Raw genomic sequence first — 17,414 nt, 5'->3', positions numbered from 1 at the left:
ATCAAGCGATTTGTCTCCTGCCATCCCTCTCCAGCCACTGACAAACAGAGGCCAAGGACACCATTTTATCCCCTGGCTAATAGCCTTTTATGGACCTAACCTCCATGAATTTATCCAGCTTCTCTTTAAACTCTATTATAGTCCTAGCCTTCACCGCCTCCTCTAGCAAGGAGTTCCACAGGTTGACAACACGCTGTGTGAAGAAGAACTTCCTTTTATTAGTTTTAAACCTGCTACCCATTAATTTCATTTGGTGTCCTCTAGTTCTTCTATTATGGGAACTAATAAATAACTTTTCTTTATCAGCCCTCTCCACACCACTCATGATTTTATAGACCTCTATCATATCCCCCCTCAGTCTCCTCTTTTCTAAACTGAAAAGTCCTAGTCTCTTTAGCCTCTCCTCATATGGGACCCGTTCCAAACCCCTAATCATTTTAGTTGCCCTTTTCTGAACCCTTTCCAAGGCCAAAATATCTTTTTTGAGGTGAGGAGACCACATCTGTACACAGTATTCAAGATGTGGGCGTACCATAGTTTTATACAGGGGCAGTAAGATATTCTGGGTCTTATTTTCTATCCCTTTCCTAATAATTCCTAGCATCCTATTCGCCTTTTTGACCGCCGCTGCACACTGTGTGGAAGTTTTCAGAGAACTGTCCACGATAACTCCAAGATCTCTTTCCTGATTTGTCGTAGCCAAATTAGCCCCCATCATACTGTACGTATAGTTGGGGTTATTTTTCCCGATGTGCATTACTTTACACTTATCCACATTAAATTTCATTTGCCATTTTGTTGCCCAATCACTCAGTTTGGTGAGATCTTCTTGGAGTCCCTCACAGTCTGCTTCTGTCTTGACTATCCTAAACAGTTTGGTATCATCTGCAAACTTTACTACCTCAGGGTATGTCTACACTACAAAGTTAGTTCGAACTAACTTTAATAGGTGCTACACTAGCGCTCCGCTAGTTCGAATTTGAATCGAACTAGCGGAGCGCTTAGTTCGAACTAGGTAAACCTCATTTTACGAGGACTAACGCCTAGTTCGAACTAGCTAGTTCGAACTAAGGGCTGTGTAGCCCTTTAGTTCGAACTAGTGGGAGGCTAGCCCTCCCCAGGTTTCCCTGGTGGCCACTCTGGCCAACACCAGGGAAACTCTATGCCCCCCTCCCGGCCCCGGACCCCTTAAAGGGGCACGGGCTGGCTACGGTGCCCGTGCCAGGTGCAAGCCTGCCAGCACCCAGCTAGCAGACCCTGCACCTGGCACGGCACAGAGCCACCCACCCGATGCCCCCCAGCCCACCCCCTCTTGCCGGGACTAGGCTGGCGGCTCCTGGGAGCTTGCCCTGGACCGCAAGAGGCGGGCACCTTCCTGGGCTAGTGCGGACATCGTGGACCTCGTCCACGATCTCCGCACTAGGCACAGGAAAGTGGCCGTCTAGGGCAGGAGAGCTGCCAGCCTGGCCACCCAGGACCAGGTGTGCATGAAAATCAAGGGGGTCCACTGAGACCCCCGACACTGAGCCCTGAGCTTACAATGGCCGTCCTGGGTCAGACCAAAGGTCCATCTAGCCCAGTAGCCTGTCTGCCAACAGCGGCCAACCCTAGGGACCCTGGAGGGGATGGACCGAAGACAATGACCAAGCCATTTGTCTCGTGCCATCCCTCTCCAGCCTTCCACAAACTTTGGGCAGGGACACCACTCCTACCCTCTGGCTAATAGGACTCCATGGATCCAACCTCCATCACTTTATCTCACTTCCCTTTAGTTGTAGTTGTAGCCTTCACAGGCTCTGTTCTAGTTGTAGCCTTCACAGCCTCCTGCAGCAAGGAGTTCCACAGGTTAACTATTTGCTTTGTCAAGAACAACAACTTTCTCTTACTAGTTTCAAGCCTGCTACCCATTCCTTTCCTTTGGTGTCCTCTAGTCCTTCTTTATGGGAACTCAGGAAGAACTTTTCTGAATGCACCCTCTCCACCCAACCCCTGCTTTTAGAGACCTCTATCCTGTCCCCCCTCCGTCTCCTCTTTTCTAAGCTGAACAGTCCCGGTCTCTGTAGCCTTTCTTCATCTGGGACCTGTTCCCAACCCCTGATCATGTTAGTTGCCCTCCCCTCTCCCAACCTTTCTCTTCCCCTCTCCCACCTCCTTTTCCCAGTCTCCCCCAGTTTTTTTTCAATAAAGACAGAGTCAATGTTGGAAGAAACGTTATCTTTATTTTGTACATCAATAAGAAGGGGGGCTAAGGAAGGGTAAGTGGAAGGAGGTGAGGGAGGAATGGGGTACGAGCCCCCGATGGGGAGGACTGGGCTGGCTCTGCGGGCTTCTGGGGGTGGAAGCTCTCCTGCAGCCCCCCAATTACTCCCTCTCCCCAGATGGCAGCCTGCGGCAAGTGCAGCCGGGCTGATGGCCGAGTGGTGTGATGTGCCCAGTGTGGGCACTCAGGGCACTCCAAGCCAGAACTTCTTTGCAAGCGGGGCACCCCTTAGAACTGTGTGTCCGGGGTGGGGGTCGGGACCCTTTAAGCGCAGCCCTCGGCTAGCCTGAGACAGCATCTTCATGCTCTAAGTCCTCCTTTTATGCCCTGCCGGCACTGCTTCCGGCCATCCTTAAGCCCTGTTCAGAGTCCACTCAATGTGGACTTGCTAGTTCGAACTAGCAAAACGCTAGTTCGAACTAGTTTTTAGTTCTAGATGCGTTAGTTCGAACTAGCTTAGTTCAAATTAACTAATTCGAACTAAGTTAGTTCGAACTAGCGCTGTAGTGTAGACGTACCCTCACTGCTTACCCCTTTCTCCAGATCATTTATGAATAAGTTGAAAAGGATTGGTCCCAGGACTGACCCTTGGGGTACACCACTAGTTACCCCTCTCCAATCTGAAAATTTACCATTTATTCCTACCCTTTGTTTCCTGTCTTTTAGCCAGTTCTCAATCCAAGAAAGGACCATCCCTCTTATCCCATGGCCATGTAATTTACACAAGAGCCTTTGGTGAGGGACCTTGTCAAAGGCTTTCTGAAAATCCAAGTATACTATATCTACTGGATCCCCCTTGTCCGCACGTTCCACGAGGCGTACAGATAGTTCGGAATAACTACATAGTTCGAACTATCTAGCCAGTGCCGCGTGTAGCAGCGCGGCACGGGGTTCGAACAAGCCGGCTTTTAAAAATGGCGGAGCCGGCTTTATGCTAATGAAGCCCGGGAAATTCAAATCCCGGGCTTCATTAGCAAGTTCGGTATGCATACATTACCCCCCTAGTTTGAACTAGGGGGGTAGTGTAGACATACCCTCAGAGTGAGGACAATGTTTTCTTCCACACCCCTGCCTGCCCTGGGACTGCAGGTGTTAAACAGCTGTCCAGCTCACCCTAGAGGTGACTGCTTTTCAGCATGCTGAAGCAACACAGCACCAGCAACGGACAGGAGAATGGCTCCCAGGCATGGCTTGCTCGTGACTGCTTCAGTCCTGTTGGATGGGCCTCAGCCTCTTTCCTTCTCCTCCCTTGCTTTGCAATGGGGCTGTAGACTCTGGGGGAGAGGGGTGGAGGCAGGCAGAGGTGTCTCCCTGCAGCAGATGTAGACATGTCTCTGTATTAATCATTCTCTCATTGAAGTTTTTAGCTTTGTATTGAGTCCTTGTACATGGAAACTTTGTATTACATCTTGGTAGAATAGTCCTTAGGACAAGTGAGGCAGAGACTGTCCCTGTGGGGTGAATGAGGTGGGAATGGATAAGGCGGAAGGTGAGCACCTCTGGGCAGTTGCAAAGGTTGGAGAGGGGATAGAAGCCAGATCCAAGATCAATGAGCCCTGGGAAGTGGGCCCACTGAAAGGAAACTGGACCTGTGGATGCTTTGGGGGTCAGCAGCAAGGGCCTCCTTTGGGAAGCCCCCTCTGTGGAGGTGAATGTGGCAGCATTGAGACACCACCCAGAAGCAGGCGCCACAGACACTGACTGCAGATGCATTGGATGGCTCTCACAGATCTTGCACATGCATAAGATGATAGATCTGCAGGAGGGGAGGCAGTAGCATAGTGAGGGGGCCGGATGGGTCAGTAGCCCCTAGGCACCATGCTAGGGAGGTGCCAATTTAATCCCATTCTGCTCCCCCGTCATCCCTCAGCTCACGTGCTCCTACTCCGCCTGCCACCGGCAGCTGGAGCCTCCTCCCTGCCTCTCTGCTCCAAGCCCAACCCTCCTCCATCTCCACTGGCAGGTTAGTGCATGGGGGAGCCCGGCCCCAAACTGTAGGGGCTGGGGGAAGAAGCGATACAAGGAGCGAATGGTGTTTTTGACCACAGAACCCCATCCCTCATAATTTGCAACCCCTGGACCAGGTAGCAGAAGAGGGAGCAAATTGTGAGTGTTTTGGACCATGGAACCCAGTCCTTCAGAATTAGCAACCCCTGGTCCACAAGACCCCATCCCTCCTAATGTTAGACACAAAAGGCAAAACACAAACAGCAGCTGTGGCCCGTAGCAAGGAGGGAGCAAATTGGGAGTGTTTTGGACCACGGAACCCTGTCCCTCAGAATTAGCAACCCATAGACCAGGTCATGGACCAGGTAGCAAGTCCTGAGCAGTAGCACAGAATGTCAGGTATGCATGGCAGAAACTGCAACGGTTGCAAAAACTGAGGGATTCAGTTTTCGTCATTACACCCATTACACCTTTTGGCACCTTGGGCCCGGACATGCGGTGCCGCCCCCGGGTGCAGGGCGCATGCGTGAGCTGGTCACGGCCGCTGGCGCGCAGCCTGGGGCCCACCCCGGGGGTGCACAGCATATGCGCTGCCCAGCCTGGCCCAGCCAGCGTTGGTGGCGTGTGTGCCGGGCCATGCAGGGCCTTGCAGCCATGGGGGAAAGGGTGCTGCTGGCTGGCGCCGCAGCCGGTGCTGCGGGAGCCAGGCGCGCAGCACCTGATGGCAGCTGTAAGGGACGCCGTGCACCTCTTACAGCTGCCATCAGGCGCCCCCCATCGGTTGGCACCCTGGGCAGCTGCCTGGCTTGCCCATGCCTCCATCCGACCCTGTATAAAAGGAGAAGTTGTTTTCTGAAATGCATTTCTCTAGTTTGATTCAATTTCATTCCTGTCAGCTCAATACACCTCTCAATTTTCCTACCAGCTGCAGTGCTGAGCAGTTTCAATGAGCTTTGGCCCTGATCCTGCAAAGCACTGAGTGTTCTTGTGAAGTGCTGAGCTACCAGGTCTTTCCCTTTTCCAGGACTATTTCTTCATGCAGAGCATTGGTTTTCTTAGCTGGTATGTGGTGTACAAATGTGGATAATCTATACTCTCTATGTACAAGAGACTGTTAGGTTTGGCTGACCTCTCCTATTGTGAATCTTGTATGCATTTGATTGGATTGGACTCCGTAGATTTTGTAGCCTTGAACTTTGGGAAAGAATGAATCAGTTTCTGGATCTGAACTTTGGAACTTTGGCCCCTCTTAAATGTTATGTTGGAGTCTTTTGGCTGACAAAGCCAACATTGTTCTCACACCTGTCTGCAAGTATCTTTGTGGTAGGACAGCTGTGCATACTTTAATAATAATATTATAACAATAATAAATAAGAATACTTAGCTCTTATATAGTCTTTTCATCAGTAGATTTCAAAGTGCATTATACAGAAATATTGTTGAAGCTAGTTTACGTTCATCAGCTCTTCTTTCATTTTCCCTGTGACACTATGCCCTATAGTCTTATGAAAATGTGTTTCTGAATATGAATATGCATGATTTTTGGTAGAAATATGAAGTGAAAATCTGCTTATCAATTTATGTCTTCTAGTGAAAGCCAGTAGTGGTACTTAATGACCCAGTGCTCAAGACAATGATCTGTGAATAGTTTTGCTTGTTTGGTAAGCGTGGAAAGTGATTGATCCTACAAAGACAGATGACGGTGCCATCTGATGCTAGAGTCCATCTCGAATTTTGTATTTTTCCATTGGGTGGGGAGGATGGAAGAAAGCATTCCCATCCTGGGGAAATTCTATTTAATGGAGGAGCCAACAACGAGGATCTTCAGTGGGCTTGTGAAGAACTGAATGTGAAATAAGAACTAGGGTGAGAAATAGGATTTGTAACTTCTTCTCTTAGGCTATGTCTATGCAGCAAACTTATTTCAGAATAACAGCCATTCTGAAATAACTATGTGAGTGTCTACGCATCAATAGCATAATTTTGAAATAACGGGCAGCTTATTCCAAAATCTGTAAACCTCATTCTTCGAGGAATAATGCATCTTACAAAATAGTTATTTTAAAATAGGGGCTATGTAGACAGGGCACAGCTGCAGTTATTTCAAAATAAAGGGCTCCAGCCCTTCCCAATGTGCCCTGCTGGCCGCTTTGTCCACACTCAGGAAAACTCTATATCTCCTTCCTTTCTCTGGAGCACTTAAAGCTGCAGCCTCAGCAGAAAGGGCTTGTGGCAAGCAGGAGGCTCTGACAACCCTGAGCAACCCTGCAACTGCCACTGCCTCACTTTAAAAAAAAAAAAGAGTGACTCTGTTGCTCCCAGCCAGCTCTCCACAGCTCCCAGGGAGCAGTCAGACAGCTCCCAGGAGCCTGCCCGGGCTGGAAAGAGGCATGTACCTTCCTGGTCTGGTGCAGAGATCCTGGACCTTATTGAGGTTTGGGGTGATGAGACCAACCTCCAGGATCTCTGCACCAGACACAGGAATGTGAATGTCTATTGCCAGATAGCTGAGAGCCTGGCCAACAAGGGACACATCTCACTCAGGAGCAGGTGTGAAAAAGTGAAAGAGCTCCACTAGGCATATGCCAGGGTCAGGAAGAGCAGCTCCCGCTCCGGGGCAGAACCCAACACTTGCCCCTACTTCAAGAACCTGGACTGCATCCGGGGAGGGGGGGACAGTCCATTCACACACATACACCCCATAGTGGACTCGGGGCTCAAGACACCCGTTGTCATCCTTGGAGGGGACAGAGATGAGAAGGAAGAGGTAGAGGAGGAAGAGGAGAAGGAGGATGGAGGAGAAGCTAGATGAGGCTAGCACCATCATCCTGAGGGCCAAACTAGCCAAACTGGACAGTCTCTACGGGAAAGAATTAATGGACACAAATCAGATATCTGAAAAGGCAACACACAGAAACCTGTTGGAGATCACTTTAATCTGCTTGGACACTCATTAATGGATCTTCATGTCACTGTGTTGTTCCAGGCCAATTCCACAAGCCAAATACATAGGCAATGGTTGAAACTTAACTTCATTTACAAGTTTAATTCTTATCAGATTGGAATGAATAGAGATATGAGCTGTCTTACACAGTAACTTCCACATACTAATGACTTAACCAACCAAACAAACAATGGAGGTGCTAATTGTTCTTATCAGTGTCTCCTAACTTGAACAATCTATTCACTATTCACTGTCTTTTTTCTCCTTTGTTTTTCCTTCTTCCCTCCTCCCACCCCTTTCCTTATTTATTCTTGGATCTAGACTTTTAATACTCCACTCATTTGAAGAAGTGGGTTTTGCCCACAAAAGTTCATGATACATGTTTTGTTAGTCTTTAAGGTGCTACTAGACTATTTGTTGTTTTTTCAAATGGCAAGTGTTCATGTTGGCTACTTGCCATCCAAATCTAACACATGAGAACTCATTCTGAAATAGATGTAAAATTGCTAGTGTGGACACTCTGCTTGTTATTTCGAAATAAGGGCATAAGTAGGAAAAGCCCTCCTTATCACCTTCTTGTGCAGGGGTGGGCAATAAGTTTTGGTGCAAGGCCACTCCAAAATGTTGGAGTGGTCAAAGGCCTCACTTTTCTGTGGAGGAGATGTGGGGTCTAGGATTGAGATTAGGTGCAGAAGCATGCACAAAGTAAGGGACTAGGGTGCAGGAGATGGTATGAGGTCTGGAAGGGAGTTTGGGTGAAGGAGGAGGTTGTATCCTGGGTCAGGGGATTGGGGTTAGGGTCAGGGAGGGAGTATGGCTTCAGGAGATGATTCTGGCCTTGGAAAAGGGCTCTAGGAGGGGATGCAAAGTCTGGGAGGGAACTGTGACCTGGGAAAATGGGGTGAAGACTGCAGAGGGTTTGGGTGGTGACTTGGCGCAGAGGAATGGGGGTACAGGGTCTGAGAGGGAGTGTGGGTGCAAGAGAGGATTCTGGTCTGGGGGAGGGGTGTATGAGAGGGTACAGGTTCTGGGAAGGAGTTGTAACCTGGGGCAGGAGAGTGCAGAGGGTTTGGATGTGATCTGTGGGAGGGAGTTTGGGTGGGGTAGAGGTGTCAGAGGCAGGCTTTGACTGGGAGATGCTTACATAACGGTCTCCTAGCCAGCAGCTCTGCAACACCTGCAAGCCAGGACGGGTTACCTGCCTGCTGAAGCCCCAGATCACTTAATACTGCAGGCTGTTCCCTCCATGTGACTCTCAGCTCCGGGAGTGTGGGGAGGTTTGCACTGCCCCATCCCCTAAACCAATCTTTCAGCTCCTATTGGTTGATTGTTTCTGGCCAATAGGAGCTGAGGATTGGGCTGGGGGCAGGGAGACCACATGAAGCTTCCCCCTCCCTCCAGAGCAGAGAGGCACACAAAGCAGCCTTGTGCTTAAATCAGTGGCTGCTGTGTGTCTGAGTGTCCTGGCAGGGTGTCTGTGAGCAGGATCCTGCAGGCTGGATCCAGCCTGAGAGGTAATTTGCCCACCCCTGTTCTTGTGCCACATTGCTAATGGTCCAATTCAATTCCCACTGAAGTGATAGTAGGGGATTGTATGTGGTGACACAGTTGCTTTCCATCCTCGAGGCAGTCACATGCAGTTTCTCTGTACGGGCTTTAGACTAGGACCTGACATTACATCTTCTACAGTGCTTGTCAAAGATTCTAATACTTACATGGCTGTTTGTTCATAAACACCATCCAAGGATCCAGACAGGGACTTTGCAATCAGACTAGCTCTGTTGCTCGTCCACCTCAGTGGAGTAGAACCAGATCCCCTGGTGTTCCTGAGATCCTCAGATAGCCCATTGATTGTTGGTGACTTCCATCTGCAGCAAGATACAGTAATTCATTTTGGGGAATTTTATTTTTCTTTGTAGTTTAACCAAGGGAATGAGTTTATAGGGGCTGAGTTTCAGACCCATCTGGAATTTATTCAACAGTAGTTTATGGTTATTACCCCCAGTGAATCTCCCCTTAGTTGTAACTTTCATTTAATAAATCTCCTTTCTGCTTAAATCTTTAATTGTTTCTATCCTTTATTTTAATGCAACACGGGAAGGAGGTACACAATTTCCTAACTCTCATGGTTGCTAGATGCCAGTACAGAGCAAGAATCTGTTTATCCAACTATCTCCTCTATATCATAATATTATCTTGGTAACACACTCCTTAAAGGAGAGCTCAGCACCTTTTCAGGATTAAACTCTAAGTTGTAATGTATAGAACTTAGTGTTCAGCCACACGTCTCTGAGCTTAATTTTTAAAAATACTGAGGTATCACACAAATGCATAAAACTGCACTTTGGAGTGAATGTTCTATGGCTATGCAACTGACATCACCCATTGAACAAAGATTTCTTATGCATGAAAAGGAACTCCTCTTTTCCCTCTGATCTGTGGATATCAGGTTGTCCGCTTGTTTTCTTTGGAATTAAAGATCTGCAACTTTATAAAACAGATCAGTCTGGATTTCAAGACTTCTACAAGAAGAAACAAATTGCAATTTCTAAAAGTAGAGACAAGATTTGAAATGCAAAACTGTTTTGCACATAGTGCAATGGAGGGTGCCAAGCTTCTGACTCTGATTGTGTACAGTATGAACTGAATCGAATTATACCTGCTGAAAAATTATCCTCCTAGACAAAACAAAAAAAGGAAATCTTCCATATCCAGTAGGAACTGCATAAATCAGTGGTTCCCAACATGTGGTCCGCAGAGCCTTGGTGGTCCATGATGTGACTGCAGGGGGTTCAGGGAAAGTGGGCCCATTTATTACTTTTCTTTTCTTTTTTCTTTTCTTTTCATTTTCTTTTTTTTCTCACCCAAGGGAGGGGGAGGGACTGTGAAATTGTAATGGATTGAAAAGGGGTCCATATGCTCAAAAAGGTTGGGAACCACTGGCATAGATTATGCCCTAAAGCAACCTCACATTGCTTTTTGATGCAATATACATCACCTTATTTAAATTCTGTGGGCCTGATTTTCACAGTTGCTGAGTACCCGCAGTTCCCACTGATGTCAGCTGAAGTTATGAGTGCTCAGCACTCCTGAAAATAAGGCTAAGTGCTAGATAGTCTTTGGTGTAAACTGGCATTGCTCCAGTGCGGAGTTCTGCCAATTTACACCAGCTGATGATCTGGACAGGGCAATTTCATATCTGAACTTCTTCAAAGTATGAAGTTGCATCAGAATTGCTACATACTTTAAAGAAAATGTTAATTTGCAATATTAAAGAGCTGGAAGGTGATCTGGGCATTAGAGAGGGTTTAAAATAAACTTATGTTACATTGTTGTTAGGGAGAGACGGGGGGGAAACAAAAAGTCACAACCAAGCAAAATACGAGAGAGAGAAAAAAGACAAGGCATAATAGCATGTTTCATCAGTAATATTAGATCATTACTTTCATACAATATTTTAAAGGGACACTGTTCACGAGAGTGTTCTTCAAGCATTTTCTGGGCCACCTGGTTGTGGGGAATACTCACCTTCTCACCAGAAGACTGTCAATGATATTTAGATGCTCGTTCTTGTGAAAGTTCCATAGGTATCTTTTTCACTTTTCAGTATTTAGGTCATAAAGCAAATACAATTGAGGGATCCGCTGAGAAGGTCAAACTGAGTCTATTTGTTTAAATCACCTAAGTAAAAGAAGAAATTACCCGAAGATGCAGCTAGTTGTTTTGGGAAAACGAGGAAACAGAGAAAATGCAGAACACTTCCTCAGCTGACAATCGGAGAGAATGGCACTTCGAGTTTCACAGGCACAGACTCAAAAACGAAAGGGCCAAATGCTACAGCCTAACGTCCAAATGTTTCATTAGGGCTATTTTATCCTCTGTACTCCCCTTCCTCTGGTGACCTTTCTATTGTTTTTCTTTACAACAAATAGAAACTTTACCAGCTTGGCATGTTGGAAGTTGTGTCACACCAACTTTATAGTTTGAGATATAGGAGCCTGAAGTCATTTTGAATAACATTTATTATGACATTATACACTTGGCGAAACAGGTTGAGGAAATGTTTAAAATATTAAATGCATGAGGTCATCTACAAAAACCCATCCCACTAGAAAAGGAACCATAGCCAAGTAGTTTACATAGCACAGACATAAGGGATTAATACTCACATTATGAGGAGAAGGGTGGGGAATATGGAGTCTCCCAGTCCCATAGTTTGGCAGCCTGCATAGCAAGGGCAGTATCATGCCCATCATTTTCAAGGTGTTGCTGCTAAGGGCTCATATAAGTAGGGTTTTTTAGAATGGTATCCACTTTGTATCCAAGAACATCAAAGCATTATTGAAATAGAATTAATTACTATTTTCTCTATTTAATTTCATTTTTAATAAAGATGTTGACCTGCAAAATGCTTTGCTCATTACAAATCCTAAATAAGTCCTGAGCACTATTATTATTGTTAATTTAATGTTCACGCATTAATGAATTCTTCCTATTGATACTAAAATCAATTTAGAAGCATAAAACCAAATCCTTAGGTGGTGAAAACTGGCATAACTTCAATGGACTACACTGATTTACATAGCCTAGGATCTGATGCAATGTTTGTAAATTTAATGAGAGAATTATTACTTGCATTTCCAATGTAAATTCAATTGGACACTCATTTCTTCATGAAGAAAATTATTAAATAAAACAAATGTTGACTACCTATATATTGTATCTTACGTACAATATTAATTGTATAGATGTTGACTAACTTCCACATAAGTGTTCTGATTACACAGCTGTTGCATAGTGGTAATCAAACCACCAGTTATGAGGTTTATTCAGCTATACAATTGTTTCTGTGTTAGTCATTGAAATGTTCAAAGGTATTGGGCTATCTCTGTAGGATTCTTCAGATCTTCTTTAATTTAATAATATTATGATTTTTGAGCAGGCAGAAGTTAACCAAAGAAGTGAGCTATTACATTTTTTTGGGAAAAATAGACAGTCTAATTTATTTACAACTCGGTTAAAATGTGTAGTTACTTCATTATGTGCAGCGACATTAAATAGGAAGATCATCCCTATTACACCTATGTGTTCACAACCTGCAGCTGACACATCCACAAGTTAAAGTGTGCTCAACTCCCATCAGATTGTAACTGCTGCCTTTAGTTTCCAGGGGCAGGATTTTCAAAAATGCCTTAGTGATACAGGAACTTACATACAATGGGACTTGTGCATAAGTCACTTAAAAGTGTACTTGAAAATCGCAACCCCAAAACCTTTATACAGTACATTAAATTTCTCACACAATATACTTACACTTGTTTTCTCTACTGGATAGAATCACATGATGTGGGCGGCATTGAAAATTGGGGAACACATTCTAAATGGGTGTTTGGGAAACTGAGAATCCTTTGATGTTACACACCCTTTCCTGCTCTGCTCTGTGGGTAGCATAATTACACCACATGCAAAGATGGGTTAGGAGGAGGCCCTGAAGCTTAACTCATCCAAAGTGCTGTGAACCTGGGAAGGAAGTTCATAAATCAAGAATGGCTCACAGAGAACACACACAGTCATCAACCTGCATTCTTTAATATTGAGGGTGTATCTCCACTTATCTGAAATGCAGTGGGATGGCATGGGGAAGTTGACGATATCTTCCCAGGTAGCCAGGTCCCAAACTGTTTAGGACCATATAGATTAAATTCAAGAGCCTGGATTCCATTTAAAAGTGTATAAACAGCCGCTGAATAGCATAATATACTCCTGAAACCCCACCTATTAAACACAGTATTGACAATCTCAATAGGTCAAAATTTAGATGTCAGACCCCTCAAGAGATCAAAAATTATGAATCATGGAATCCTCTTCCTTAAGTTTCATTCCTAAATATATTTGTGATACCTGGAGATTTCCTGGTAGCAAGGCAGACTGATTTGATGTGCAGCTTTGATCACTAAAACACTGATCCTGAAAAAATGTAAAAGTCAGTCCCCATCAACTAATGATGCCTGACCACACAGCTAATCCACGACTGGCATGCCACAGAAAGGAAATGCATGAAAAAGTCAAATAAATTTGGGCTGACCTTATGAGGTCTGTGTTTAATGTAACAAAAGACAGGACTATGCAGCACTTTAAAGACTAACAAGATGGTTTATTAGGTGATGAGCTTGTAGACCCTGAAGATAGACATGTTGCTTCCCTTTCTCTCCCTTTTCCCTAAGCTTCTTTATTTACTTTGAGTTTGATGAATAAACTGGTATTTTAATATATGTTGTAATACTTGGAAAAATAATAAAACTTATAAATGAAAAAAATCATGAGTTAGACCCAAAAATCACAAGTTTTGGCTCAGAGAATCCCAACATTTTTAGAAAGATTAATTTATGAGGTTTTGATGTGTCTGGATTTTTTAATTTGCCCTGACCATTCCCAGTGGGGGGGTCTGCCAATTACAGTTGCCCATTCTACCAAATATAGTAAGGTGATTGTGGCCCCTGTTGTGGGAGTTCTCAACCCCACATCTCCTTATCCCCAGCTCAGCTATTAATAACAACCCAATCCCATAAATTCAGCTCCCTTGTCCCCATTCCCGCTGGTGGTCCTTCACCGCCCCCTCCCAGGTTTGGGACTGCAGTGGAATTATCTCCGCCTTTTCCCAGGCAGAAAGAGGCAGCTCTGTGAGCCCATCACCCTAGGGTTACTACTTTTGAAATGCAAAAAACCTGGCCGCATGGGACACAGAAGGCAAACCCACCACCACAATCTTAATCCTCAATGACAAGACAACTCCGCAACATACCTCCTCCAATAGCCACTTATAGTACCTAAAGAGGTACCTCATATAGATAAGACCGAAAAGATCGATAACAAATAGGTATTTGCTTTATCAATACTTTTTGCCCTCTAGTTTTTGTAGTTCTGTTTAGCCAGTTGTCATGGAATGTGTAGTTTTTTATTTATTATTTTTTCCTGTGTAGTAGGATCCCTTGCCCCATCACCCTGATCTTCCATTATTAATATCCCTCACACATTTCCTCATCCTCGTGTGATCAAACCTTCTCTCTCACATTGCCCCACTGCACTTGCATGTTGGTGGGCAGGGCAGACAGCTTTCAGCAGTTATTGTTTAAAATGCAGAGGTGGGGACACTGTAGCATTTTTAGCCGGACACAGAAACTTTTAACATTATAAATCCCAGTATATAGTGATAACAATGCAAGTCTTTGCATCCTCTGAACACCCCTCTCCCTGAGCAGATTAAATTATTTTTCAACTAGCAAATTCATAAAAGAAATAGAAAAGCCAGTCAAATACAGCCAAGTGGTAACCTCATTTCACCTCCCCACCTCTGGGCCTTCCCAGGCCAGGTGCTGCAGGAAGGGGGGAAACAAAGGGCAGGGGCGGATGAGAATTTTGTAGGGCCCAGGGCAGCACAATTTCGCGGGGCCCCCTTTTGGAGAAAAAAATAGAAAAAAGGCATCCCCCCTGTGCCCACTCCTCCAGTAGCCCCACTCTGATCATGTGAGCTACCTCTCCTCATCCCCTCTCCTAACACCGCCCTCTACACACCTGCCCTGCCTCTCTCCTCTGGTGCTGGTCCCTCCCCTGCAGGTGTCTGCCCTTCTGCTTCACCCACAGAATCCCCTGGCACCTGCATCTTCCCTTAACCCTGCACCCTCCTGGTGCCTTCCCCTTCCCTCACTGCCCCTGCACCCTTTGCCCTCTTTTTCCCTGATGCCCATTCCCTCACCACCATTCCCTTCATGCCCCTGTGCCCTCACACATGCCTTGCTCCGTCCCCATCTTCCTCATGCCCACCCCTCCTTTCAAGCCTTCTCCCAGCACCTTCCCCTCCCCCCTTTAGTCCCCAGTGCCCTTCCCCTCTCCTCTCCTCTCCCAGCATCACCTTGTCCCCCCTCCCACTGACACCTCCCCTCCTGTCCTTTTCCTCATTGTCTCCACTTGGCCCCCGGTATTTGTCTCTCCACCATGCTGTCCCCTGGTGCCTTCCCCTTTCTTTTCCTGTCTGCCCCCCTCCCCTCAGCACAAGCCCCTTCCTCTGCCATCCACCTTCTGCCTTCCAGTTTGCAGGGCAGCCACAACCCTGGCCAAGGCTCCAGACCACGTGTTGAATGGAGTGGTGCAATGCTGGGCCATGCAGTTTTAAAGTCCTGGGCCGTGACATCAAGCCACACCCGGGCGTCTCCCCTCTCAGCTATTGCACAGCGTTTCAGCATTTGGCGCATGCGCTCCCTCAGCCCCACATGGCCCATACTGGCCGGTGCTGGGGAATTTAAAGTGCGGGACTGCGGTGCCTCGTCACAATCCCCGTCCTCCTTCAGCAGCTGCCAGCCAGTTCTTCGGCGGATGGCCCACTTGGAAATTCCCAGTATCCTGCTGGGCCAGTCCACCCCTGGCGCGGGACCTATTGAAGCGCGGGGCCCGGGGCAGCCGCTCCGCTCGCCCTGCCCTATATCCGCCACTGGCAAAGTGAATGTCCCATTACTATTGCTCACAGAAGGAGAGGGGGCAGAGAGAGTGGTGCCATGCTGAGCTATTGACTATTTAATCCCCTCTTTCCTGGGAAGATCTCCTGGGGTTTGCTGAGGGGAGGGGCAGAAAGAGCTCTTCCTGTAGGTGCTCTGATTGGTTGCTCTGCCCTAGAGGGCAGCAAGAGGGCAGGCAATCAGAGAGTTCAAATTTGCTAGAGGGCTGAAGCATATGTCATCACCAGACTGGCTCTAGCCTCAGCCCCAGCCAAAATCATGTCACAGGCAAAAAATCATGAGAGCTGGCAGCACTGGAATGCATGCAGCATTTCTTGCTTCTGTTTTTGAGTGATGCACCATACAGCCCCTTGCAGAGCACATTACAGCAACATAATGATGCAAGTGTAGTCCCATAAATATCATCCAAAGCATTGAGATACTCCATAGCACCAGCAGAGGGTTTACTCATCCGTAAGGATCTAATGACATCAGAGGCTGGTCCCCTCAGACTTTCAGCTAGTCGTTGCCGTTTCATAGTATCTGAGCATTGCCATTCCTCCATCATCTGGACAGCTTGGTCCATCCAAGATTCAAAGTCATCCTCTCCAACAGGGGTAGGATGAATCCCAGAGAAAAATCCCAGCTTCTGATATCCAACTCCTTCATAAGAGGGAGGGGTATATCGTTCCATCATTTTTCCTAAAGCAGCTATCAGACCTTCATTTGTGACAGCTGATGGCATAGATGCTGGAGTAACAATGGTCCTCACATCTTCCACTGACTTTCCCTCTCTTTGCAGAAAAACATTCAATTTAGCTACAAAGTCAGAGCTCACAGCTTCAGTGATCTCCTCCTCTGGGACATTCCCAGGCAGAAACACAGGCCAGGGGCTAACTTCACCCACAATACCAACTTCCAGGGGTGCACACCGTGGATCAAAATCAGCAGCTGCTCTCACCAGTACTGACACAGTCTGGGTGTTAGTCACCACGGTGACCACAGATTGTGGTTTTCCCAAAGATTTTTACAGTTTCTAATGCCTGGTAGATAATAGCATCCTCAGTATCTATGGGCACTTTACCCAGCATAAGCGCTCGGTTGGGTGGCACTCCTACTTCTCTACACCAGGACAGTAACTTAAGGGGTTCCATGATGTACCCAATAACAGATTTAGTAACACAAACCAAGATTTTAAATACCAGCAGATCTCAGAAAACAATCATAACTCCAACACCATTAAAGAAAGCAGGGAAAATTTTTCTTGCAGCAAAATTAGAGGTGGTAAAGGGGATCCTAGCAGTGCCTCCAAAATGTAACCCCCTTTTTCCTCCCCGGGTTACTGGGGAGCAGGTCACACTCACAGGTGTGCCTGGGCGCCTGGTGTTTTAACCCAAAAGAGATCCTGAGCACCCCAGTGGTGATGGTGTTTTGTTGGGAAAAGCCCTATCCACCCCCTTGCTGCAGTCCCTTGCTGGCAATGAATGTAAAATGGCGGTGCCTCCACCTGGCTGTGCCTTGAGAGCCTCCAGGAATATACTCATTCCAACACAAATCATATACATCTAATAGAACACTTTAAAATAAACAATCTTTACTTCACTTAAATAAACAGGGATTAACAGAATTAGCAATGAATAGCATTTACAAAACACATAATAATTGATGCTTATATAGCTAGACAACAGTGACCCCACTCCAGAGTGTGCACACCCTTAGACTCAGTCCCAGACTTGCTTGCGTTGGCGCGCTGATGTTGCAGCTGTAGTGAGGA

The sequence above is a fragment of the Pelodiscus sinensis genome, chromosome 9, assembly GCF_049634645.1.
Source record: "Pelodiscus sinensis isolate JC-2024 chromosome 9, ASM4963464v1, whole genome shotgun sequence".
NCBI lineage: Eukaryota > Metazoa > Chordata > Testudines > Trionychidae > Pelodiscus > Pelodiscus sinensis.
Note: the sequence above shows the minus strand (reverse complement) of the source record.